Source organism: Gopherus flavomarginatus, chromosome 2 (genome assembly GCF_025201925.1).
Source record: "Gopherus flavomarginatus isolate rGopFla2 chromosome 2, rGopFla2.mat.asm, whole genome shotgun sequence".
NCBI classification, from domain to species: domain Eukaryota; kingdom Metazoa; phylum Chordata; order Testudines; family Testudinidae; genus Gopherus; species Gopherus flavomarginatus.
In genome coordinates, this window is record NC_066618.1 from 219,495,917 (window position 1) to 219,522,990 (window position 27,074).

A 27,074-nucleotide genomic window follows, 5' to 3' on the forward strand; every position below is an offset into this window, starting at 1 on the left:
GGCTCCCTTGAGGTCCAGAGTTGTCTGCTTTTGGCCCCGGCCTAGGGGCTAGCTTGACTCGGGTGTGATGAATTTAAGTGTTTTGCTTTTGCACTTGAACTGCAGTGTGAGAAGTAAGGAGGACTTGGAAAGGGCTTGCCCACCGGGGTTGGAGAGGCTTGTGTTTTTACTTTTTACATAGACCCAGTTTTTTGGAGCAATCCGATGGGCCAGGACATTAGCGGGTAGGGACTGAAATTGAGCTGTGTACCTGATTAGGACCAGTTTTTTGTGGTTATAAGTATAAAATACTTTATAAAGTTTTTTATAAAAGGTGGAGGGGTGTTCTTCTTTCCCTTGCACAGTATTATGGACCTTAGACCAATTTACAGGGGTTTTTTGGGCTTGTTTTATATTTGTTAAAATATAGTTTAGAAATTTTTTTAAGTTTGCCTGGTGGGCTGAATTATTTGGGTTTCATTGAGTAGGGTTAGTGAGAGCTGTAATATTGCGCCCGTCACCGGCAGCCTTCGCAGCCTCCTGGGCCCCCCTTAGGACCCGTTTTTTTTTTTTTTTTGTGTGTGTGCAGTAGGCAATTTAAAAGTTGGCCCATGTTTTGCAAATTAGGATTATGAGCTGGATTTGTACCTTTTTTAAGCGACGATGAGCCTTATTGTTCCACAAAAAACAATAGTTTATTTGACCTGGTGCCTGATTCTTTAATATTAGGTGCAAAGGGGTTAAATGAGTTGGAATATTAAAGGAGCCAAACTTGGGCCATGCAGTTCCCAGGGCTGGCCAGTTCTGGGTGCAAAGTTGTAAAAAGCGCTTCCTTGACATCCCTTTTTTGAACACCGGGCAGGGGCCATTTACTTAACATATAATTTAAAGGGCTGTTTTTAGAGGGGTTTTTTTGAGACCCACCCATTTGTTTTTTGACATTTAAACAGAGAATTACACAGAGAGCAGAGGGAATTATGGTTTAATTCAGAATTTTTTACCTTTATTACATTGACCGCTACAGACACGGGACAGAAGGATTCTAATTCGACCTCAGAGCTTTCTTGCACGCTATGGCTTTCACCCTGAGCAATTACGAACGAGAGGTTTAGTTCAGCCCACACACCTAACGCCCAAATGTATACAGCAGAAAAACAGTAACTGGTTAACCAAAACAACAGAACCAGAACCAGATAGTGAACCAGAACCAGATAGCGTTTTTTTATTTTATTAGGGCTCACCTTATCGGAGCACGAACCCCAGGGGCCGCGGTAAAGTGAAGAAGAGGGGCTAAACACCCCAGTGGTGCCGCTCCTAGTTCGCCGTAGCCATCCGGAGTCCGTTGTCCGAGCTAGGAGAGTCCCATCTGGGTCGCCAGAAACTGTTACCGAAATATTGGGTCTGCCTAGCTGAGAGCCAATAACAGCCTGACAGGAATAAGGAAAAGATGCTTTATTTTGCAGAAAAAAAGGAGAGCCTTGCATCTTGGTATAAAGACTTTGTTTTATACAAATTTTACAAGCCTTTTATACATTTTTAGACAAAGACCCTTGCGTGTTAACTTGATTGGTAGGTATTAAACCCCGCACTCTGTTATTTGGTTAGTAAAAACTGGTTTGAAGCAAGTTTTTTTTTGCTTTGAGGCAGAAAAGAAAAGATAATTTAAAAGTTTAGGTTACTGTGTACATAGGGCTTTTGCTTTTCCCTACTGGCTGCTAGGGGGACTACCAGTAACTTTTACAGCCACCTGGGGGATCCTGCACATTAGCCATGCCGTGGCCCTGGTAAAATCCCTCCACCCTCCTCTGTACAAGACCCAAACAAACACTGGGGCATGCAGCTGGCCCCACAGGTTAGCAGCGACCCTCTGGAAGGCCCAGCTCTGCAGTCCTTGGGCAGGTGCGGAATTTTCCCCCAACATGTGGCCCGTTGGCCTGGCTGGAGGGTCGCTCTGGGTCAGCGCCAGTGTGAGCCAGGCCTGCAAAGGGGGAGGACAAAGGGAGCGCAGCTTGCTATTGCTGGTGTCTGTTTTGAAATATGGTGCACTCATGTATTTTGAACCCACTCCCCACAAAATATATATATGTAAACCCTGGGAGAAACCTGAGGGAGGGAAGCACATGACCCTCTGTGCCCCCATCCCCACCCTCACCTCTGACAAAGTTGGCCATGATGTGTTTCCGATTTGCCTGAGATCTGACAGGGACAGACCAAATTGCACCCTATTGTCTCAGACAGACCTCAGAGAGTGTTGTGTACAATTCCATATTGGCTCCGTCCTGTGCTTGTCCTGATATATTCAAAATTCCTACAAGAGATTGTGAGGCAAAAGGCACTTAAGTGCCAGGAGCATGCATTGATACTGGACTTCATATCTCCTTCATAGCAAACACAGCCATCATTACAAGCTAGCTTTCCCAGTGCTACAACAAGATATTCTAAGCACTTGCTTATCTACACTTACCGGGGGATCGAAGAGCAGTGATCGATGGATCGGTGGTCGATTTAGCGGATCTAGTGAAGACCTGCTAAATCGACCTCAGATTGCTCTCCCGCCAACTCCTGTACTCCACCAGATTGAGAAGAGTAAGGAGAGTTGACAGGAGAGCGTCTCCCATCGACATCGCGTAGTGTGAACCCCGCGATAAGTAGATCTAAGCTACGTCGATTTGAGTTACACTATTCACATAACTCAAATTGCACAGCTTAGACTGAATTTCCCCTGAAGTGTAGACATGACCTAAGTCTGGGCAAGACAGAGGTGATGCTGGTGGCATAGAGGAGAAGGTTTTGAAGAGCTGGCCCACTGATGGGGCGGTTCAGTCTTCAGCTCCATGTAGAGATAGTGCTGACTGCCAGAAACATTTTCTACCATTTTCAGCTCAGTCCCTTTCTGTCAAATGCAAACCTGGCTATGTATTTCCTGCAGCATCAACTGTTGGAGCATGATGTACCAGGAGCTGAAAGTGAATGCCATGAAGCAACTCTAGTTGATATGTGAAGCAGCTTGCTTTCAGAGCAGCAAAGCGTGATTAAAGAAACATCACCCCCTGCTCTGATGCTGCAATGGTTCTCCGTCCATTAATGGATCTAATGTAAGGCCCCAGTCTTCAAAGGCATCAGTGGCCTGGAGTCCAGCTATCTCAAACACCATCTCCCTTTCCATGACCTACCACAACAGCTGCATTCATCAGAGATGCTGGAACTGTCTGAGCCTCCTCGTATTATAGCAGCAAAGAATCCTGTGGCACCTTATAGACTAACAGACGTTTTGGAGCATGAGCTTTCGTGGGTGAATACCCACTTCCTCAGATGCATGCATGTGAGGAAGTGGGTATTCACCCACGAAAGCTCATGCTCCAAAACGTCTGTTAGTCTATAAGGTGCCACAGGATTCTTTGCTGCTTTTACAGATCCAGACTAACACGGCCACCCTCTGATACTCGTATTATAGGTTTTCTTGGCAGCAGACCCATGACTAATGAACTCCCCTTCTGCCAGACAGTATAATGATTCTGCATTGCTCCATCTTCAGAATAAATAAAACACCTGACCCATAGCTTTCCTCCCCCCAAAAAACTATCCATAGAGAAAACATACCATTTACCAATAACACCCTCACAATGCTACACGAAGAAAGGGAGGAAAATGCAATCTGACCCCAGTTCATGAAAGCACTTAAGAATGTGCCTCACTCCATCCTTATCCAGGAAATCATGTTCTTACAGACTGAGTGTTTTATTTAAGCATGTGCGCACATTTTATTTGAATGTGTTTTTAATTTATTTTAGAGCTCATATACCACTGACTGTGATGGGCACCGTAATACTATCCAGATAATCTGTAGAGGGGATGGTGGGGAGAAAGGTTCACCTACTCAAGCTAGTTTTGTAAACCCTAAACTCAGTTTGGGAGTTTCACCAAACCTTGGACACAACGAGGCTTTACCGTCTCTGTTGCTTTGTAATATTCAGATAAATCCCTTATTTACAAAAGCAGCTAAGGAGTAAAGGAAAATGTATTTTTACTTAATACTTTTTCTGGTTTTGTGAATACAATACTAGTTGCTCAAAGCTAAACGTTCAGCTAAACATTGGAAAAGCTTTACAATCTTTGGAGCAAACACTGACACTTAATTTGAGATAAATTTGCATTTTTAACATAAATATTATTCCTTGAAGTGGACTCAAAATGCACATCCTATAATGTAGAAATGACTATAGATTTGTAAGTTAAACATCACTGTGGGCCCAGGTTAACCATGAATGTCCTCAATAGAAGCTTTGGACACTACAGACACCCCATTACTGGACACTTTCTACTGCAATTTTCTCAGATGCAGTCAAAATACAATGGTCAAGTTTTGTAGGCAAACACTTGCAGTTTTACAAATATATTCTGTTTTGTTTGTTTGTTTGTTTGTGGGTTTTGTGTTTTGTTTTGATTTCCAGGTCATCTGTAAAGAATAGCACTGATGAAATCCTCTTTAAACTTCAAACAGTGGATTAAAGTAACAGGATTTTTTTTATTGACTTCTCTTATTCTTTTTCACTGACATCAGATTTTGCATTATGTACATTCTTGACACCAGTTTCTTATCATTTTCTGTTCATGTCAGCGCAGTCAGACTGTGGAGCTTTGTTTTTTATAAGCTCTTTTAAGCTTTGATGTGAAGAGATTCTTTAAATATTGTGTTTAAAAGCAAACAAACAGTTATATACATTTTCAGGCTCCCCAGTTCATAAAATATCAAGTATGCTGCAAAATACAGTCATAAATCATTATTAGTGAGTGTCATTTGCAACCTGCTCTCAAACATCAATTCTTAGCTCTTTCACAGACTTTCTCTCTGATCTTGAGCAAGTCACTGAGCCTCTTTATGCCTCTATTCCCCCGCATGTGGAATGGGAATAGTACTTCTCTACCTCACAAGAGTGTTGTGAATATAAATACATTAAAAATGTGAGGAACTTAAACAAAAGTGAGGGGGCCTTATAAAAGTACCAAAGATAGAAACTGTTCACACAGTACATAGAATCCAAATTCTTCCCCTTCCTGAAATTTGATTTTAACACAGAAATTCATACTAACACAACATTAAGCTCAGCTCAGCTCAACCTATCTTCTCACCCCTGGCTGCTCCGGGGTTTCTATGTCATAAATGTTCATCCCATACTGTAGGTTATCCTTCTATAGACTACCATTTCCACTTTCCTTCTTTTCAGATGGGTCACTAGCCACCTGTCTCAATGAAACAGCAGAATCTGCTTAGTATCCCCAAGCAACAGCAAAACCTGCTAACAAGGGCATTTCAGACAAACACTGCTAGCCTGTTAACAGCAACCAGCAGCCAACTCAACTTACAGGAAAAATGATGTTTAAATTGTTTAGTACTATTCTTTTATTAAATGTACATATGTGATGATGCGGTTCTGATGGGATGCAACTGAGAGTGCCAATTCAGGACCAATCACTTAAACAGGGCAGTTACAGCCCAAGGCTGGGGTTTTTCCACCTCTAAGGCAAATCAAATCAGCCAGACTAAGAGGACTTTGGATTCACCCCACTGGCTAACCACCAGTCACACAAGCAATTCCGTTAGACACTCCAGTTTCCTAGTACCACCAGCAGACCAACTCGTCCTAGGGGTGAATGGTTATGAAAACCAACACCCCAATAAAAGAAAAAGGTTCTCTCAATCCCAAAGGATCAAGCCCCAGACCCAGGTCAATATACACATCAGATCTTACCCACAAATCACGCTGTTGCCAATCCTTTAGAATCTAAAATCTAAAGGTTTATTTGTAAAAGGAAAAAGATATATATGAGAGCTAGAATTGGTTAAATGGAATCAATTACATACAGTAATGACAAAGTTCTTAGGTCAGGCTTTTAGCAGTGATGGAGTAACCTGCAGGTTTAAATCAAGTCTCTGGAGTACATCCACAGCTGAGATGGGTCAACCAGTCCTTTGTTCAGAGCTTCAGTTTGTAGCAAAGTTCCTCCAGAGGTAAGAAGCAGGATTGAAGACAAGATGGAGATGAGGCATCAGCCTTTTATAGGCTTTACCAGGTGTAAGAACACGTCTTTGTTCTTACTGTGGAAAATTACAGCAAAATGGAGTCTGTAGTCACATGGGCCAGTCCCTGCATACTTTGCTGAGTTACAAGGCGTATCTGCCTTCTCTCAGTGGGTCAGTTGTATAGCTGATGGTCCTTAATGGGCCATCAAGCAGGCTAGGCAGAGCTAACACCAACTTGTCTGGGGTGTTTCCCAGAAGCACAGCACAAATTTGAAATACAGACAGTATAGAGCCAATATTCATAACTTCAACTACAAAATGATTCATACATATAGACAGCATAATCATAACCAGGTACCCATAACCTGGTCTTAGACACCTTATATGACCCCTTTACATAAGATTTGCTGCCACTACAGGACCTTGGTTGCAACCATGTTCTTTATGGTTCCAGGGAATATCAATAACGTCACAACATAACTAAACAATGTTTAGTAAACAGGAGTCATGTTGTTTGTCTTAAACAGATTTTAGGGGGGACACCAGCTTTCCTCAGTTCCTGGGAAATTACTTTTCACCTTTTAAAATGGTACATATAGCACAGGCATCTATTAATGCTTTGCATTTGTAAGTAATGTAGCCCTCTTGTGGCTTAGGTCATAGAAAAAGGACTACAGATCTACTACTAGCAGCAGACAAGGCTTCTTCAGCTGCAGCAGATGTTTGTGTTTAGGAGCTGATGGTGGATCAGGTTTTCGGTCCCAGTCCTGCAAATTGTATTTGAAATTTGCCTTATATAATAATTTTGTCTTGTATACAACACCTGCATTAATTACATCACATGCCCTGGTAGTTGCCAGATCCCCGAGACAAGGGTGTTAGGATGACTTTGTAACATCAACAGAGATTTCAAAGCAACCAAAGAGGGCCAAATATATTCCAAGTGCAACTAATAATAGCGGGCTTCAGATATTCCTGGATATGACAGCTGACCGATTTCTTCACCAAATAATCACCGAACAAACAAAAAGTGATGCCATTTTAGATTTACTATTTGTAAGCAGCAAGAACATCAGAAGAACTGGTTAGAGAACAATCTTGGCTCAAGTGATCATGAGTTAATTCAGCTTAAATCAAATGGAAGGATCAATGAAACAAAACAAAACAAATAGATCCACAAGAGGGTCCTTGATTTCAAAAGGGCAAACTCAAAGAAAATCAAGGAAATTAGTTAGGGAAGTGGACTGGACTGAAGAATTTAAGGATTTAAATGTAAAGGTGGCTTGAAATTACTTTAAGTCAAAGATGCAAAAGCTATCTGAAGCCTACATCCCAAGCAAGGGGAAAAAATTGTAGGGAAAGGTTGCAGACCAAACTGGATGAACAAGCATCTCAAACAGGTTAAGAGAAAGCAGAAAGCCTACAAGGAATAGAGGATGGGATGGATCAACAAGGAAAGCTATCTCTTGGAGATCATAAAGTATAGGGGAAAAGTGAGAATTAAAAATAATGAGAACTGCAAAAAGCCAAGCAGAGTTGGACATTGCAAATGGAATTAAAACAATAGTAAAAGATTTCTCAGCCATATAAATAAAAAGAAAGCAAGGAAAGAAAAAGGGGGGCTGCTAAACACTGAGGATGGGGTGGGGATTAAAAATAATCTAGGTATGGTCTAATGCCTAAATGAATACTTTGCCTCAGTTTTTAATAAGGGTAATGAGGAACTTGGGGCAGAGTGGCTAATGGGAATAAGGATATGGAAGTAGAAATGACCACATCTGAGGTGAAAGCTAAACTCAACCAACTCAGTGGGCCCCAGATAAAGGTATTGGCACATGAAATTGCAAGCCCAATAGCAAGGATTTTAATGAATCTGAAAACATGGAGGGGGGATGTCATACCATATGACTGGAGAACTTCAAATATAGTACCTATATTTAAGAAAGGGAAAAAAGTGATCTGGGAAACTACAGGCCTGTTTGACCTCAGTTGTTTGCAAGGTTTTAGAATAGATCTTGAAAAAGAGAGTAGTTAAGGCCATAGTGGTAAATGGTAATTGGGATAAAATACAACATGATTTTTACAAAAGATAGAGATCAGGTTGGTCTCTGACAAACGAAATTCAGTAGATCTACCTGGCTTTCAATAAAGCATTTAAAATAGTTCCCTTTGGGAAAGTATTAGTTAAATTGGAGGAGATGTGGATTAATATGAGAATTGAAAGTGGATAAAGGAAAGACTAAAACAGGTCATGCTGAAGGGTGAACTGTTAGACTGGAGGAAGGTTACCAATGGAGTTTCTCAACGATCAGTTTTGGGACCAATCTTATTTAACATTTTCATTAATGACCGTGGCACAAAAAGTGGGAGTGTGCTAATAAAGTGTGCAAATGACACAAAGTTGGGAGGTATTGCCAATATAGGGGACACCATAATATTCAACTACAAGATTTGGATAACCTTGAAAACTGGAGTAATAGCAATGGGATGGAATTTAATAGTGCAAAGTCATGCATTTAGGGACTATGTCATCAACTGAGTTGCAATCCAGACCACTGAAGGGTTGTCACTTCTTACCTTGTAATCGTGAGTGCCTCACAATGCTTTCCTACTGTAGATCTCTGCCTGGGACACTCACAATTCAGCAACAAGCATGCAGGTCATATCTTAAGTGTCTGTGTACGATGTAGCCAGCCATGATTCAGCAACCCTGACTCCACCAGCCTGTCTACAGCCCTCCTCTGGCTTCCACCAGCTTTGGTTACAACTGACAAGGTGACTCCAACACACTCCCAGTCCCAAATTTCCCCCAAACCGTGTGCCTGATGTGTCCAGCCCTCACCTGGATCACTCAGAGAAATAATGTGTTGTTGCTCCTTGAAAGAAACAAAAGTATATTACATCTTATTAACTTAACTGGCGTAAATAAACACTTCCCTTCAAACACGGCACTGAATTGGTTTATAGTAACAATTAAAAAAGTAACAAAAATGTACATAGGATTAAGTGAGTTAAAATATAGAGGAATGAAGATAGAAAGTGTTACAAGTAAAACAAAACAAAATATGCTTTTCAGTGGCTAAGACTAAACATCATAAGCTACAGTTTTTGTTCAAAGTAAATTTCTTACCAATCTTTCTTTCCAGCCATGGTTGACTTTCTCATTGTCATGACCTTCCACAGAAGGGCAAGGGGCTGATTTTCCGTGTCTTCCTTGGTGAAATTTTTTTGCGTAAATAGGTTTCTCATCTTTAAGTGAAAAAACTACGCAAACTGAAAAAACAGAGAAAATCACTTCTCTAGTACCGATCAGCAGGAGTAATTTCAGGTGTTGCATTTAACAATAGATAGGGAAGACATTTGACAGAAGTGTGTTTAAGGTACTAAAGGTACTAAGGTAACTACCTAACTCTATGGTTGTTCCTGGATAACTTGAATAGTCTGCCTTATACAATATGAATCACCTGGTGTTGCAAGAGAACTAGTATCTGATATTTTTCAGAGCTTGAAATGTGTTATTAATTGCCGATCAGACATTTAATGATTTTCATATCTTTAATTTCCATTTATATAGATGTATCTTTCAGTACTTACTGATGTACATTGTTCAGAAATTTATATGTAATTGCAGTAGATGTAATTTTCAGTTCTTTGTGTGAAGTTACATTAACAAACAAGTTACATTAAGTATTTTGTAACGGATTTGTTCAAACGCGTCCCTAATTCTTCGGCATGAGAATTGGCAATTCTAGTGCAGAGAAAGTTAATACTGCCAAAACTGTGGCCTAACTTTTTCCAGGTTGACAATGCTGTGAGTCGCTAGCCCATGGCCCCTCCCACACAGGCAGGCCAGACCCCTGGGTACTGCATAATGGGTCAGCCGTGTAGTTGCTGCAAAGAGGCTGGTGGCTGATATATTGTGCCATTGGATCAGACCATATAGCTGTCTGTTCCTTGCTGCCAATTTTCAGTATGACTAGTTGTTCCTGTGCTCCTAACTGTTGTTTAATAGAGGGAAGCATAGGCCCTATGATTATTTGTAAATGTCTTTTTAGTCCCTAAATCAAGCAGTGAATGAGCAGTTCCTCAGGCATACAAGAAGAAATAGAAGCTGGCCAGGCAGACGAGACCCGCTGAATTTAAATTTAGCCATTCTTTCTAGAGAAGTGAACTAAACCTTTAGTCACACTGCCTTTCTCTTAGGTACCAAGTTCACTGCAATCATTTGGAAGGCAGAAGAAATAAAATAACAAGTATTGCAATTGTTTCCTGCATTTTAGCTCTACTTTTTGGTGTAATCATGCAGAACAGTCAAGAATTTCCCAAGATGCGTTAGCAGAACCCTACTAGATAATGGCAGGAGCTGCATAGAAGGGAAAAAGCAGTTCATTTCCAACTGAGGGCCAGATTCTGCTCTTGATCACACCATCAGTGTAAATCCAGAGTAATTCCATTGAAGCTGATGGGGGAACTCTAGATCAGGGGTCGGCAACCTCTGCCATGTGGCTTGCCAGTGTAAGCACCCTGGCAGGCTGGGCCAGTTTGTTTACCTGCCGCATCTGCAGGTTCAGCCGATTGCAGCTCCCACTGGCCATGGTTAGCCACTCCAGGCCAATGGGGGTGGCAGGAAGCCACGGCCAGCACATCCGTCGGCCCGCACTGCTTCCCGCCACCCCCATTGGCCTGGAGCGGTGAACCGCAGCCAGTGGGAGCCATGATTGGCCAAACCTGCAGACATGGCAGGTGAACAAACTGGCCCGGCCCGCCAGGGTGCTTACCCTGGCAAACCATGTACCAGAAGTTGTCAACCCCTGCTTTAGATATACACGGTTTGGGAGAGCAGACTCTGGCCCCAAGTTAAAAATCAAAATATTCTGAAGACAACTCTGACTCTGAGACAAGGTTAAGGGATACACAACACCGCAGGAGCCTGAGAAAGACAATTAGTGTGTGAACATGAAAACCTGAGCAGGGAATGAAGAAATTAATTATCAGACCAAAGGAAAAATCATAGAAGCATGTAGAAATTCAATTAAAAGTGAGACATGCACATAGAGTCCAGTAACATTGCAGATGTAGTGAGCTAGTAATGGTGGCTGCTGTCACTTAAGGCAATTATTGGAAATCATATAAACCTTTCTTTCTAAAACCAAGCTACAGTTGTTTGTGTTAGGGGAAGCAGTCATAAACAGTAAAATGAAACATCTTAATTAATGCAGGAACATGCTCTAATGAAACCTGAAGGAAGTAATCAGAGGAAATACTTTTATAAAAGTGTATCTTGTCAGTCTTATACATAACGGTGATAAAACAGAAGTTTGGGGCAAATGTGACTGTTTTATTGCAATTTGAACATGAAGTTTAATTTGATAAGAGGTACTTCAGTGAATGGAGTCGTAGAAAGCCACAAAAATTATAGTATATTACAGAATACTACGTATATGGGATGTTTTTATTACCAAATTTGGCACTACTGAAATCAGTGTAAAAAACCTTGAGCTACTTCAGTGGGACCAGGATCTAGCCCATATGGTAAAATTCACAGAGAGAGGGGTAATGAGTGGCTATGCAGCAGACATGTGCCAGCTCCATATACGCTGGCACAGATGGCAACATTGGAGACAAGCCTGTTGCCAGCCCAGTGAAGGGACACAGGATCCGCAAATACACTCTAATAAAACCGAAGGACTATGGTATTCCAGCCTGTAGGTTGGAGTAGTTGCCAAAGGGGACTATGCTGCAACCTCGCTGCCTAGTTTGGGAGATGGATTTTGCCTGATTAGCCAAGCCTCTGTTTCACTCACAGACCATAGAAATAAAAATGCATTATTTAGAATTCCGTATTTTCTGAGATCGACGTACTGACCAGATCAGAGTGATAATAGGCTAAAACTGCCTCCTTGTTTATCATTCCTACTTTTTTCTTTTTCATAATTTTTATTTTCTTGGCTTATAAAACTTTCTCTTACTCTCCACAGCTGAATTACAACAAAAGTTAATGCCTAGCTAGGCAACTCCCCTAAAATGTGAAAGGTTGGCATTTGATGATGTGTGTAGAGTAGATTATGCAGTGCTTGATCATAAATTCTTTGTTCTTTTATTTTAAAAAAAGTCTTAAAGAAATGCAAAGGTTATGTGGAAATGTTATTACAGTATAAAGGACTGAACACACTCCCACTGGAATCAATGAATAGACTCTCCTCGAGAACAGTGGGAGTTGTACACTTTGATTCACCATGTAATTTATGCATGGTGGTGCTCAGTGTAACCCTTTTTAACTTTGGGGCACCTAGAAAAGCACCGAGAGTCACAAAGCTTGAGTTAGGTAGACTCTCCATACAAGAAGTGGGGAGATACAGGGACCTAAGAATAGGGGATGAACAAAAGCCTGCACACTTGGAGGCTCCTGGCCTAAACTAGCCAATGGGAGGTGCCAAGCTGAAGGGGGTGTGCTAAGTCCCATCCATCTCTCAGAGATAGACACTCAATCCTGGGCTGCAGGGAGGTGCCTATCTCTGCTTGGGCTTCTCAGCTACAAACCATCTCTTGGTGTTAGGCACCACATTGTTTTAGCAAGAAGCCCAGGAGATGCAGGGAGGCAGGGCTGTTGGTGGCCTCTCTCTGTCCCAATGATTCTTTCATTGTTTATCTACAGTGCAACAGCTTCAACACTGGGTGAGAGAGAGAGAGAGAGAGAGCGAGAGAGAGAGATTAGAGCACTCACCTGGGAGGTGGGAGACCCAGGATCCTGTCTTCCTGCACCACTGAATTTTTAAAATTGGCTAGTCACAGTGGAACAGTTTCAGTGGGAGAGACTGAGGGAGTTTCATATTAGACTATCCCACAGCCCAGTGGTTAGAGCATTCACTTGATAGTTGTGAGACCCCTGTTCAAATCCCTTCTTCCCCTCAGGTGGAGGGGGACACTTTAACCATAGGTCTCCCACGTTCCAGGCAAGTATCCTTATGACGGGTTGGATCACAGAACCCCCCTGGGAGCTGCCACCTGATGTGCCAAGACTACTTCTGCCCCTGCTTTCCTGCCCTATCAGCTTAGGACTTCAGTGCCTTGCCTGGTTTGAGCCAGTATCACTAGCCTGCTGCAAACCCAGACCCAGGTCTGAATCACATCACCTAACAGCTATAGGCTTTCATGAAAGCAGAAGTGTTCTTGTCTTTAACACTCCGGTGCCCAATTCCCAGTGGGGTTTAAACCCAAATAAATGCGTTTTACCCTGTGTAAGCTTTATACAGGGTAACTCATAAATTGTTCGCCCTTTATAACACTGATAGAGAGAGATGCATAGCTGTTCCCCGCCCTCCCGCCCCCCCCCCCCGCAGGTACTAATACATACTCTGGGTTAATTAATAAGTAAAAAGTGATTTTATTAAATACAGAAAGTAGGATGTAAGTTGCTCCAAGTCGTAACAAACTGAACAAAGTAAGTCACCAAGCAAAATAAAATAAAACGCGCAAATCTATGTCTAATCAAACTGAGTACAGATAATCTCACCCTCAGAGATTCTTCAGTAAGTTTTTTCCTCAGATTAGACACCTTCCAGGCCTGGGTACAATTCTTTCCCCTGGTACATCTCTTGTTCCAGCTCAGGTGGTAGCTAGGAGATTCTTCATAATAGCTCTCCCTCTTTCCTGTTCCACCCATTTATATATCTCTGCATAAGGCAGGAACCCAGTGGGACAAAGGATTCCCATCCCTCTTCTCAATCGAAAAGCACCAGGTTGAAGATGGATTCCAGTTCGTGTGACATGATCACATGTCACTGTAAGACCCCCAAGCCTTCATTCCTCCCAGCCTGACTCACAGGAAGCTTGCCTACAAATAGAGCCATCTACAGTCAATTGTCCTGGTTAATGGGAGCCACTAAGATTCCAAATCACCATTAGTGGCCCACACTTTGCATAATTACAATAGGCCCTCAGAGTTATATTTCATATTTCTAATCTCAGATACAAGAGTGATACATTTATACAAATAGGATGACCACACTCAGTAGATTATAAGTTTTGTAATGATACCTTACAAGAGACTTTTAGCATGAAGCATATTCCAGTTACATTATATTCACTCATTAGCATATATTTATAAAATCATATAGAGTACAATGTCACAACCCTAACTACTGGGCTAAAGGTTATGAGAGAGGTCACCTTCCTCCCCCTGGCCATTTTGTGTAAGCTTACCTGTAAGAGCCCAGTCCCATAGGTGACATCTGACTACACCTCCTGGATTGGGTCCTGCAGATGAGTTAGGTGGAGGAACTCCTAACGTCTCCTGGTTTGTACATTGCTCTGGGGCGGAGGCATCCAGACATTTGGTGGGGTCTGCAGAAACACAAGTGTCTCGGGAACTTATACTGCAAAATTTAGGGGCTGAATATCTGATTAAAATATGATGATCTAGATCATTGTTGCAACCACTGTTATATATTTGCAGCAACTCTTGTACAAAGGTTGTCAAGTAAAGCATCTGTGCAAAGGTTATTATTTGCTGCTTATGATTATGCTATCTGTATGCATGTATCATTTTTGTATTTGAAGTTATCAGTATTGTCTCTATACTTGGATTTCAAATGTTTGTTCCTGGAGTACCGCCCACAAGGTAGTTAGCCAGCACATCTTGGAGAGACTATTCAAATTAAGTGGATCAACAAGAAACACTTGGTTGACAGTGAACCACGGAAGATGCCCAGCTACACTGAGTGGACTGTTATGTAAACGTGCTGCCATGACTGAGTGAAACTGGGCATGAACATGTGACTTGCCCATGTGACTCCAAACACCATCTTGTTGCTGTAATTTTCCACAGTAAGAACAATGAGATGCCCTCCACATAGCAAAAGCTATAAAAGGCCCTGGAAACACCTCCATTTAGTCTTCAATCCTGCTTCTTACCTCTGGAGGAAGTTCGCTACGAACTGAAGCTCTGAACAAAGGACTGAATGACCCATCCAAGCTGTGGACGTATTCCAGAGACTTGACTTAAGACAGCGGTTTATTCCATCACTGCTACAAGCCTGAACCAAGAAGTTTGCCATTACTGCATGTACTTGATTCCTTTAACCCATTTTAACTCTCTTCTTTCTTTCATTCGTTCGTTCGTTCTTTCTTTCTTCAAACCTTTATATTTTAGATACTAAAGGATTGGTATCAGAGTTATTTTTGGGTAAGATCTAAGTTATACATTGACCTGGGTGTATGGCTGGTCCTTTGGGATCAGAAGAACCTATTATTTGATGAGACTGGTTGTAAAGAACCACTCATCTCTGAATCCAGTGTTTTTGGTGGTGATATAAGAACTGGAATGCCTTTATGTTTTCCTGTTAGCCACCGTGGTGAAACAGAAATTTAATTTTGTTGCTGGGTTGGTATATCCTATGGGGAGATTAGCCACCAGTCTTGGGGTATATCTGCCCTATTTCTCAACAGTTTGTCCTGAATTTGGTATCCTCAGTTGTGACCCACTAAAGCACTGTTACAGTGGCGTAGTCGAGCAGGATCATGTGCATAGCTTATTGCCCTAAAACACTGATGGTGGTTTTGAGTGAGTTTTAAGTGTGGTGGTTACAGAACAGACAAAGTGGTTACTGGTTTGTTATTTTCTGTTTGCTTATTTCAGGAAAGAGAAGTAGGGACAGAAAAGTAGGGAAATGGGTGAAAGTGAAGTTATCAAAAAGTTGGAGCTGCACAGGTTGCGAGGGGAAGAAAATGAAAGGATGAATAAGAGACAGATGGAACTTAAACAGATAGAAACTGAAGCAGAGGCAGCCAGCTGGAAAGCAGACCACAAGAGGGCCATGGAAATCCAGAAGCAAGTCCTGGAATTGAAAGATAAAGAATATGGAGTATATGTCACACCTACCCCCAGAGGTTACTGCCAGAGGATTGGTCACTGACCAATGCAGAGGCTGTATGCCCCATGTCCTCTTTTCTAGACAGGGCATCAGCTACCATGTTTTTCTTCCCTTTAATGTGTACAGTCTCCATGTTAAATACTGCAGGACCAGGCTCTAGCGTAGCAGTTTTGAGTTTGTGCCCTTGGTCCTGTTTAGCCATATTAAGGGTGAATGGTCTGTTAGAATCTTGAACCTCCTATTAAAGAGGTACGGTCTCAGTTGTTTAACAGCCCACACTATGGCATAGCATTCCTTTTCTATGACAGAATAATTCTGCTCAGTAGGGGACAGCTTTTTACTTAGGAAGGCAACGGGGTGCTTCTTGCTGTCCTCCTCTGTTTGCATCAGTACAGTACCCAATCTAGTGTCGGATGCATCAGTGAACAATTCAAAAGTCATATCAAAGTCAGGGCAGCTGAGATGCCCTGAGGCAGCTAAGTGAGGGTTTTGTGAATCCCAGTGTAGCCTGATTCTGGCATTTAGGAACCTAAAGTGCCAGTTAGATACTCAAGTCCTTTTGTGAATCCAGCCCTTCACGCTGGTATAGCATCCTTCATCCTAGGATATTCAATGTGCTTTACAAAAGGTGGGTAATTAAATGTGGTCTGCACATCCCCACTAATTCTGAATAGCTTTATAGCCACTTCTTCTTTAAACCAATTTTAAAATTTTCTGGAGCTCTGTTGTAGACCAGGCTCCAGACATCCTGAAATGTTTATATTGAACTGGCACCAGGTAAATTTTCTTAAAGTTAAATCATCAGCATAAAAGTTCACATAACCTTGACTATCAGCACAGAGATAGATTGAATCCATCTACCTGCATGAATGAAAATCTTTGTGTCTTCATTTTAAATTTACATTTTTTCCCCTTGGGTCAGCTGCAACATTGAAGTCAGGTAGTTGTGTAACCAGGTACTTATTTAAAGAAAAAAGCCCTGAACAGAGCTACAGAGAGCATATGTGCACTGAATAGAGAGCCACAGGTGGAGTATTAGTGAGATATATAAGTTAGTAAGTTTTAAAGCATATACCAGTGTTACCTTCTAATTTTACACAATGCATCCCTTAAATTATGATTTCCACCAAATATATGTTGGTTTCTATCTTGGGATTCCAGCAACTTTCCTTGTTGAATGAATTCTAATTACTCACCCTGCAGTTATATTGACTTTAACATCCTTCTGGGCAATTTTGTACCATGTTTGTACCATAGTTTCAAATTACACTTAATGAATTAATCTTGACTATCAATATCAAAACTCCCAATCCACAATAGCCCCAATAGAATGAAGAATTCCTTTTTCTTTATGCTGCACAGATCAATTCCTGCCCCGAATTACAATTCTGACAACTCCACTGCGTTCACCCAGGGTGGAAAGCCAGGCTTAGATTTGGATACATGCCACCTCTTAGGAGAAAAAAACAGGCATATACAGCTGATTTCATTTGTTCAGGCCTTATGATGAATAGTCATCTTAAAATGAATGCATTGCACAGGCTCTGCAATTTTAAATGTCTATTATTTTATTTTAGCATTTTTACAGTCGATCCCTTTCCATGCCATACACTGAATTCAACAGAGTCTTCCATAAGAAAAGATTCATAATATAAGTCTGTGCAGAAATAAAATGTACAGAAGTATATTTGTGCTAGCTACACTGTTCACAAGTACAAGTAAAGCATGCAGAGCATGGCTAATTGTTTCAGTGCTGCCTAAATATTTGATATAAAAAGCTAAAAGCCATGGCCAGTGCTGCTCGATGTAACAGCTGTGTCACCTATGAAGTACAACAAAGGCTAACAGTAAAGGAGTGTAAGCCATATACTTAGGCTTGCCAGGATTCAACTGAAATAATTAGTTATTGGTAAATGTAGATTTCACCTGACACAGAAATTGACAGAAAAAATACATCCATTGACAACAGTTCACACTGACAGTCTCTCTTGCACCTAACACCCAGAAGGATTCAGTGTCAGGCCCCACAACCATGTAGGTAATCCTCAGTAGCCCCACTATCATGGCTCCGCTCACTCACCCATCAGCCGGGAGTGCAGAGGGCATCCTTGGGCAGAAGCCATTCAGCAGCAGGGTGGCCTCCCAAATGGCCGTGGTTTCACCTCCACCAAGCAGCACTGCAGCCTTCCCTTTATCTTGCCCTTGCATGTCTAGGAACTGTCAGCTGCACTAGGAGCCTCCTGCAGCCCTGCTGTCAGCACTACCTCCAAATATTATCCAAAGTTACAAAAATATAATAATCAAATTCTGCCAAGGCTAAAAATATTATTGTCCTTTTTTGCCTGAGCAGTTAGACTATATTCAGGCCTTGCTGGGTTGTTTCCAAGTCAGCTATTGCTTGGGTGCAGTCTTGTGTATTTACAAGAATGTACACAAAGTCCTGTTTCCCTGAACCCAGTAGAAACAAATAACATGAGGCAATTTCCTTGTTCAGAAATCCAAGCCTGTCTTTCCAGCTAGTAACATACTCACTCAGTGCCCCATGCATAAACATCTGTCACTTTCTCCCTCTCAGGCTTTGTCTACACTGGCAAATGAACAACAAAACATTCAGAGGTGTTAAAAATGGGTGACTGTAGCTTTTAGAATTGGGTTTCTACTGTGTATACACATATTCATTTACAATGATACATTTCAGTGTGTACTCTTGCCAGTAAAGTTATTGCTAGAACACTAAAAGAAGTCAAAGCCATTTTTTTAAAAATCAAACAAATATTCATTCACCACATACATCTGTATCGGAGATGGAATACTGAAGCTTTGCTGTGGCAACAATATCTATTTTTAAAGCCGAGATGAGCAAGAACTTCTCAAAATGAAGTTATATGGGAAATTCTATACTAAATTTTTAGAAGTTATTTCCTAAGTTACAAAGCTTTCAGTGAAGACCAGCTTTCTCACAGGTTTTGGCAAACAATCAATCTATTGCTTGAATCTGCATAGGTCTGTTGAAAACCCTGTAATAACTAATAGCGAATGGTGTAAAAATCTATTGTTTTTTTCTTTTATTTTTTTTAAAATCCCTCTTTACACTTAAAGTTAAGTTGCACTCCATTAGAAGGACAAACACCTCAAGTCTTTACTAGGATAACTTAAAAGTAAACATCCTGCATAAATAGATTTATTTTTATCAGATGACGGATAAGAAACTCAAGTCAAAAAGTTTTTTCAGTTCTCAAGAGGACTGAAAAAATACACTTTTACTGGGATATTTTTTCCTTGTAACCTTTTCAGCTAATAGTGAACAGATGACTATTACAAACTTCACTTGCAGCAAATTCAAGACAAGATAACATCATCATCCATCTTCTTGATGAACCTCAACATTTTATCTGCAGACTGGAGCTGGGTGCAAAATGGAGCATGTCAAGCATCTATGCAGCTCTCCATGAAGGAAGTGCAACTGAAGGTTACAAAACTTTTAAAGTCAACTTTTAAGCTACCATCTGGAGCCTATTTAATGATTGCCAAGCACGTCTGCCACGATCATACATGCTTAAAATTAAGACAAAACTGATCCAGCGTGACTTTTTATTTTAAGACAAGAACTTGATGCTATACAAACAACCAGGAGCCTCAGACCAAGAGGCTTTGCCTATAGCTGTCGAAGACAGCAGTAGTCCAAATCTAGCTAAGGGTGGTAGTCAGTGAAAGGCATCGCCAGGTAAGAACTATTTGATAGTCTTAGCCCAACTCCTACTGAACAAAACATCCACATTACAAAATATCCCACCCTCACAAATGACAGCACAATTGTCAGCCTCATTACACACGGCAAGGAAGATTTTGGGATTACAGTATATAAAGGTTAATGTACTTCTTTAATATGTGGGAACACAAATAATTGCAATTCCTGAAAGCAGGAATAGATCATGTGTGATGAAAATGCATGTTACTAGATACACAACTCTTTCTTTTGCTAGGGCATGCATGCCAGCCTTGTCTGTACAAATGGTGACATAAATCTGTCTGTTAGATGATGGTTAAAATTTAATTAAAAGGAAAAGTTTTACATGACTGCACGATTAGCTTGATGATTACTGAATTAAACAGGAAGACAGATGCTTTCATATTTGCTTACTCTATCCAATTTTCATATGTTGGTAGAATGCCATGGTCAGTATTATTATGCTCCATGCAGGAAAAAAAAACCCAATATATTAACAGTTTTTTCATTAGTTAATTATGTTGCATAATACCCAATATTTACATTTGGAGACAAGCAATAGATTCCTTGTATGAAACTGTAAGTTATAAGATTTCTAACCAATAGAACTTTCCTTTAATGACATGGCCAATATATTTTTGTGTCTGGAGGGCAAGTCTGACTTTGAAATATTTCTTTAATTCACTGCACAGGGCACAAAAGTGACCGAAATCCCCTAAGATTTCCATGTTAGCTATAGACCAGTCTATCTTCAAGGCCAAAAGTAATGCCCAATAGACTGTGTACTGTGTCTTCTGCTTGAGGAGATTTCAAGGCACACTGAATTTCTTATCCTAAGAGATACCATGACTCTGTCCAGTTCAGAGCAAATGAAATTATATGGCAGTTGCCTTTGACCTCGTGTTCTGGAGAAGATTCCTGAAAATCATTACAAAGTGTTTTTTAGAAAATATAGCTTGCCAAACATGTCTGCACTTGTAAGAATAGTATATAAAGCTATTATCAAAATCAGTTTTTTAGCAGAATCTTTAGCTACTGATTAAAATGAAGAAAAACATGTTTGTGTCCAAAGCTCCTACCAAATGCTCATTTCTGCTGTTTCAGAATTCAGAGATTCATATCTAAAACTTTACGGACAGCTCTTGAATGCAATCTCAACAGCACTTATCCTTCTATTTCTGTTTAGCAATTTTAGCCAACAGTGGGATTTGTTACATTGAATGTGGTTTGTACATTTTCTCTTGCTGTCTAGAAATTGCACATTTTCAGCAGGATCTAAACATCTGTCTCTTTCCCTTTACAAAGCTCTTCATCTTGAAAATCCCACTAACATCTAAGGAATATTTTTAAGCAAATGGAGACCACACTATGTCTGTGAAAATATCTCCTTGACTGTTCCCTATCGACTGAGACGGACATATTCTTGTGTCATCAGTCTGCTTCAAAATTGCTCCGTTTTTATTTGCAGCAGCAGCACCTGTAGCTTTTTGAAAATTTTAACAGGTATCTTGTCCCTTTGAGAATTCATTCAAAGTAAGAAACTAACTGAAAAAGTAAGGTAATAAGATGATTATACATGCAGAATACCAGTAAAGTAGAAGATTGGCCCAAACCTTAAAAGGAAACAAAATTTTGTCATTAAAGTAACACTAGGATTGTGAGATCAAGCATTTAAAAAGTTAGGAAGTTCCAAAAGTTAAGGTTACTCCAGCAATGTTAACTTGACTATGTTGCACATCCTGTATATTTTTGGTATGCACTAATAAAAAAGAATACATATATTCAGTTTTATATTTAACATGGGGGAATAGAGGCAGATTTGAGCTGAAACCTGTCAGTTGTAGTAGTACCCCTTTAAATAGCTTGGAAGCCATCTAATGGCCTCTTTTCTTCTATTGAAGAAGCCACCTGAATTCTAGCAGAGCAGCAGTGTATGTATGTAGTTAAACCTTGTATATTTGTGTACAGTTAGTAAATACGGTTATTTGAAACTTAACTCTGTCCATGTATCAGAAGGGTAGCCCTGTTAGTCTGGATCTGTAAAAGCGGCAAAGAGTTCTGTGGCACCTTATAGACTACCAAACATATTGGAGCATCAGCATGCATCCAACAAAGTGGGTATTCACCCACGAAAGCTCATGCTCCAATATGTTTGTTAGACTATAAGGTGCCATAAAACTCTTTCCCGCTCTGTCCATGTAGTTGCCTCATATTCTTAATGTTGTATGTAGAGCAAAGACACCCCATTCGTACACTTGGTAACTAATCTAGCTTTGTCAACAACCTGCATGAGGATGCTGTCTTTGTGTTTCAGTTTTTCAATCTGTAAATTGGAAATGATAATGCTCCGTGTGCCTACTGTATCTGTGTCTCTGCCTTCTGTCCTTCACAGGGGTTGTGTGACTTATTATCATCCTACCTCATTCATTCTTGCTTTCAACTACCTGAAAGGGGGTTCCAAAGAGGATGGATCTAGACTTTTCTCAGTGGTAGCAGATGACAGAACAAGGAGTAATGGTCTCAAGTTGCAGTGGGGGAGATCTAGACTGGATATTAGGAAAAACTTTTTCACTAGGAGGGTGGTGAAGCACTGGAATTGGTCACCTAGGGAGGTGGTGGAATCTCCTTCCTTAGAGGTTTTTAAGGTCAGGCTTGACAAAGCCCTGGCTGGGATGATTTAGTTGGGGATTGGTCCTGCTCTGAGCAGGGAGTTGGACTAGATGACCTCCTGAGGTCTCTTCTAACCGTGATATTCTATGAGTCTATGATTCTACCAACCAGCCACGATGTGCTTTTGAGCAGAGGTAACCCATGACGAGGGGAAAAAAAGTAGGATGGTTTGAATTCAAGCTACATCAAAGGGGACTTCAACCTTGGGGCAAACTCATATTTACTGAATTTTGTTTATAAACAAAATTATTATTTCATCAATCCTTTCCCATTTGCTTTTACTGAAGGTATTCATAATTTCGTAATAACAGCAGAGCCTCACACTTTGCTTCTACCCGTGCCAACTTGGTTGCAATGGTAATGTCTGTGATGCCATAAATCTTGCAGTATGGGGTCTGTACAATTCCTACATTCCACATGTTACTCATTTGATGCCATGCTTGCATCTTTCCCGTGACACCAGTCAGGCCGTCAACTCCACCTGACATGTCACTCACCAATAAGACTGCAGGGAGGCAGGAAAAATGTCCTTGCATTTCCTTCCCTGGGTGTTAGGAGCTGTTTAGGGACTGCTGAGAAAGCAGCCAAGTCTGTCCCCTTTTCCTCACTCTCAGTGCTCCAGCTGCTGGCTTCCTAGCTCCAACTGTGCTTTTATGTCCACAAAGCAGGATAGGCTGTGGGGAGGAATGACAGGGAATAATAAGTCAAGGCTGCCTCACATTTGCCTACCCACCTCTTAGTTCTCATCAGTTCTAAGTGTAGCACATTCTCATGTGCCGCCAGGAGGTGGCCATAAGGAAAATGACAGTGTGTATTTGTGGGTGAGAGTGAAAGGGCTTGGTTGGATGAAAAAGGAAGTTAGGTGGGAGGGTGAAGAAAAGACCAGGAAGGGGAAATAGTGGATATTAGGGGACGGTATAAGGAAGGGGGAAGGTGAGGAGCAAGAACAGGAGAGAAATATGGGCAGAGAGAGAAAAAGCCAATAAATGAGGGAGAGACTAGGAAATTCGCAAAGAGACACAGCAGTAGAGAAAGAGGAGATGGGAGGGAGAGAACCGAAGAGTGGGAAGGAAACACTGAAAGTTATATCAGAAAAAGTTTGCTCATGTTGACAGAAAAAAGTAACTCCAGGAATTACATGGAATTCAGTAACTCTGCAAACAGAAGATGGGTCATGGCTGAAGGAGCAGGCCCCAGTTTACTGAAGTGTTTAAGTTTGACATGTTTGAAAATTATAATTAAGGCTTAGATTTTGTCATGGGTATTTTTATTAAAAGTCATGGACGGGATACAGGCAATAAACGATAAATCATGGATTTATTGAAGTCCAAGCCCCGGCATCCTGGGGCTGAAGCCTGAGACCCAGTGCCCGGGGGCTGAAGTCGCAGAGGTCCCGTAAAATCACAGAATCCATGACCTCTGTGACCGACTCATAGCCTTAATTATAATTGGTCTCCCTTGTAATGCCCTAAACCAAGTCTCTTTCACATGGATCTTTGAAAAGCACAAAAAGAATGAAAAATCCCAACTGGCAACTGCTAGCAAAGAATATCTAATGTGTTCAGGTCACACAGACTGTCAAAACACACGTTTGCGGAATTTGGCTTAGCACTCTCTGAGGAAAGATAACTCTGAGTCCAATCCCTGGTAGGATTTTCAGAGACGGATCTTAAGTGGAAACCCCGATCCCCTGTACTAGCAGAAACAACGAACAGGGCAATGAATAGGAAAGGTGTGGTAACGTAACCCTGGTTAAACTCCCTGCACCGTTTTTATCATTTAAGAGTTTATTTGTATTCTGCTTCCCTGAAGAGGATACCCCTGTTGATGTTGAATGCATGATGCCCGTCTGTTATAATGATGCTATACTTGCTCAGTGGCTGCCTATTCATAGACTACATAGAAAAGGCTTGATCTTGCTGATCCATACTTGGGCAAAACTTCCAAAACTCTGAATGAGCACAATGGATTCTTTTCTGCTACCGTGGCGCAATATAGTTGGGATGATGAACATAAATTCTTTCCAGTGAAAGTTTCAGTAGCATATGTTAAAATTTCTGGAATGACTAACTCCCTGAAAAATGAAGTAAAAGGGGCAGCAAAGGTGCCTAATATCCAGAAAGTGCTGAGCCTCAGCCTTTGAAAATTCAGATTCCTTTAAGGAGTCTGAAAATTGGGCATCCAAAATCACTTTTGAACATTGAGGTCATACAGTTTGAGTTTGCTGTTTTACTTCTTATAACTGACACAGAACAAGGGACACCAGGAAAAATAAGAGTGGTTCAGTAAGCCTAAACAGATGCGGTATTCATTTCTTTAGCATGTATTGACTTCCCTTTCTACTTCAGTTCTAGGATGCAGCATTTCTGATGTAAGTAATATTTTATCCTAAAAGTGGGAGAACATCAAGTCTGGGTAGAACAGAGATAAATGGGAGACAAAAATGGGAGATATGCTTCATTGTGAGGGGCTGTGGAGAAGTCTCAGGGGAACTTCTAATTGGGGAGACATTTCGGTTAGAGATAGCCTCTCTTCCTGTTATTTTTGTGAAAAAAATCTAGGAGCCTGCCAGTAAAACTGAGCCTTGCGTTTCTGAAGTAAATTCAAATGACTCACTTTAAAGTGCTTTTCCAAGACAGATATAAATTTAACAAGTATAGTTTTGTGTTAGTGCATTCCTGAACTAAATTTAATTTCATATTTCTTTAAACTGTACAACCACCTGGAAGCAGTTGTAACAACAGCAATAGCAAATCAATGTTTGCAAGGAAACTCAGTTAAGTATTAAGATCTAATAATATACTGTCTTGGCAGTAACTGCAAAATTCTGTTTTCCTTTGCAAACAGACTGTCACAAAATAACAGGTATCTATTATTATTATATTAAATAAAAAGATATTGATTTCTACTAAAAAAGTTCCTAATATACACACACATTATTCTAAGGCTCAGAAAAACTATATGCTTTGGTGTCTGGAAACACTTCAAGGAAAGTTTTAGGCTTGGTGCTTTTTGAAAAGAACATTTTGTTTGTTTCTAGAAACAACAGCCATGAATATAAAGGGCCCTGTCCTTCCATAATGGATTTATTCAGTCCTGCCTTTACCTGATATCTTGTTCAAGGAAGGATAACACTCAGTACAGGACTCGAAAAACACACAACCAAAAATCCACCACCCTGCCCTGATATTTTAGTGAGAATAGATTTCAGACATGGAAAGAGGATGTCGTTCTTCCCTCTTGTGCTGTCATTTAGATATATTGAAGATAGGTGTAAAATGGTACCCAATCAGAATGGAGGCAATTTACAGATTTTTGCACCAGTGCAGATGACTACATGAAGAACAAGAGGCAATGGTGAGTCGAGGCTCCAAGTAAGTCCCTTTTTCATTGGACTATTTTTCATATTGACCTAAATTTTTGGTCGAAACTTGAACTAAATCTTAGGCTTTTTATTGTGGCTTCTCCAAACACCCTGGAAAAGCAAACCTTTGCTGAGGTCTTTTTCCATTATTTTTTCATTTACATGAAGCTCTGTGCTTCCCAGTTACAGCTGAGGATAGAAACAGAAATTTCAAAAATCTCAGGAAACAGGATGCTGTTGCAGTATTTCCTTCCTCTCTGGAAGTAGGAAATATCAAATATTTAGGATGCTATTAGGAAACATCCAAATGTTCAGATGCTTTTTCAAACCAAGTCAACCCTCTGAACCTTTAAGAATCACCCAGACAGTAATTTGTCTATCTACTTAGACCTTTATACCCATCACCATATCTAGCCACTTCTACGTATCAAAACAGACTGAGGATGTACTTCTACTGAAATGTTTTAGATACAGGAAATATCAAGTGTTCTGTTTATTTTGTTACTGTCATCTTTAACTCCACAGGAAATGCTACAATCTGGATATAGGTGAGGCACAAATAGTTTTTAGGGGGATTGTCCCTTTAATAAATAGAAAAACTTACACAGCCCACTCCTAAGAACCTGGCCATGGGCCCTACTTTCCTATAATCCTTTTTTCTCATCTTTCATATAATAGTCCCTTTGCAATGGTAGAGAAGTTGAACTAGAGTTAAAAGTTGCTCACTGGGGACCAGGCAGTGCCCTGCCTCCTGTTACAGTACCATACTAAGATGACATGAGTAGAAAAGTGCACTGTATTTTTGGCTACCCTGGATATTATGAGGAGGACATGGTGGAACTCTGATACTAAGGGGGATGTTGGTTTGCAATGGTCATGATGAATAGTTTTGAGAAAAATGTGTGAAAAAATATGCCACAGTTAATGTTAAATAAAAGCCTGCTTGTGCCTAATACATTGAAGAATTTACCCATGAGAAAGTCATTATTAAATATAGTGGGCGCCTGTAATACTGCCAAGTTCAGAAAGAACATATTTATGAGGGAATTACTGGAATTAGTCCCAGAGAAACTTCAATTTGCACACCCACCTCTTAAAATGCATGTGCTAAGTTTTGTGTTTACCAGTCATCTCTCTCTTTCAGTTCAGAACAAACCCTCCCTCATTCCTCACCAAGCACCTGCTTTGGGGCTTTCAACTTTAGCTTCCTTCAAAGCATGCAGTACTACAATACAGTTTCCACAGCACATCCTATTAAACTGATTGCTGCTGTCTAATCCACAGGGCAAAATATACAGTCAGTAAGGGCTCATGTACCAGGTACTGTGTTTCGTCTTTGAACACACTTTTGGAGGAGGAAGTTGCTGCAAGAGAGAAAAGATGGTCTTGTGGTTAAGGCATTGAAGTGAGCTCCAGGAGCTCTGAGGTCAGTTCCTGGCT

General features: G+C 40.8%; 1 protein-coding gene across 6 annotated transcripts in view; it reads right to left on the bottom strand.

The window, feature by feature from the left end:
• The window catches only part of CHST9 (carbohydrate sulfotransferase 9), a 215,341-nt gene that overhangs the window by 140,868 nt on the left and 47,399 nt on the right, over positions 1-27,074 (bottom strand). Inside the window, exons 1-5 of one of the 6 annotated variants that reach the window (XM_050942020.1) lie at positions 22,768-22,805; positions 14,915-15,036; positions 14,204-14,344; positions 13,515-13,835; positions 9,132-9,274 (exon numbers count right to left, since the gene is read on the bottom strand). The gene's annotated coding sequence lies outside the window, so the exon portion shown is untranslated. Of the gene's footprint in view, positions 1-1,220; positions 1,339-9,131; positions 9,275-13,514; positions 13,836-14,203; positions 14,345-14,914; positions 15,037-22,767; positions 22,945-27,074 lie in introns of those variants that run through there. The other 5 variants (XM_050942016.1, XM_050942017.1, XM_050942018.1 and 2 more) reach the window with 5 other exon arrangements.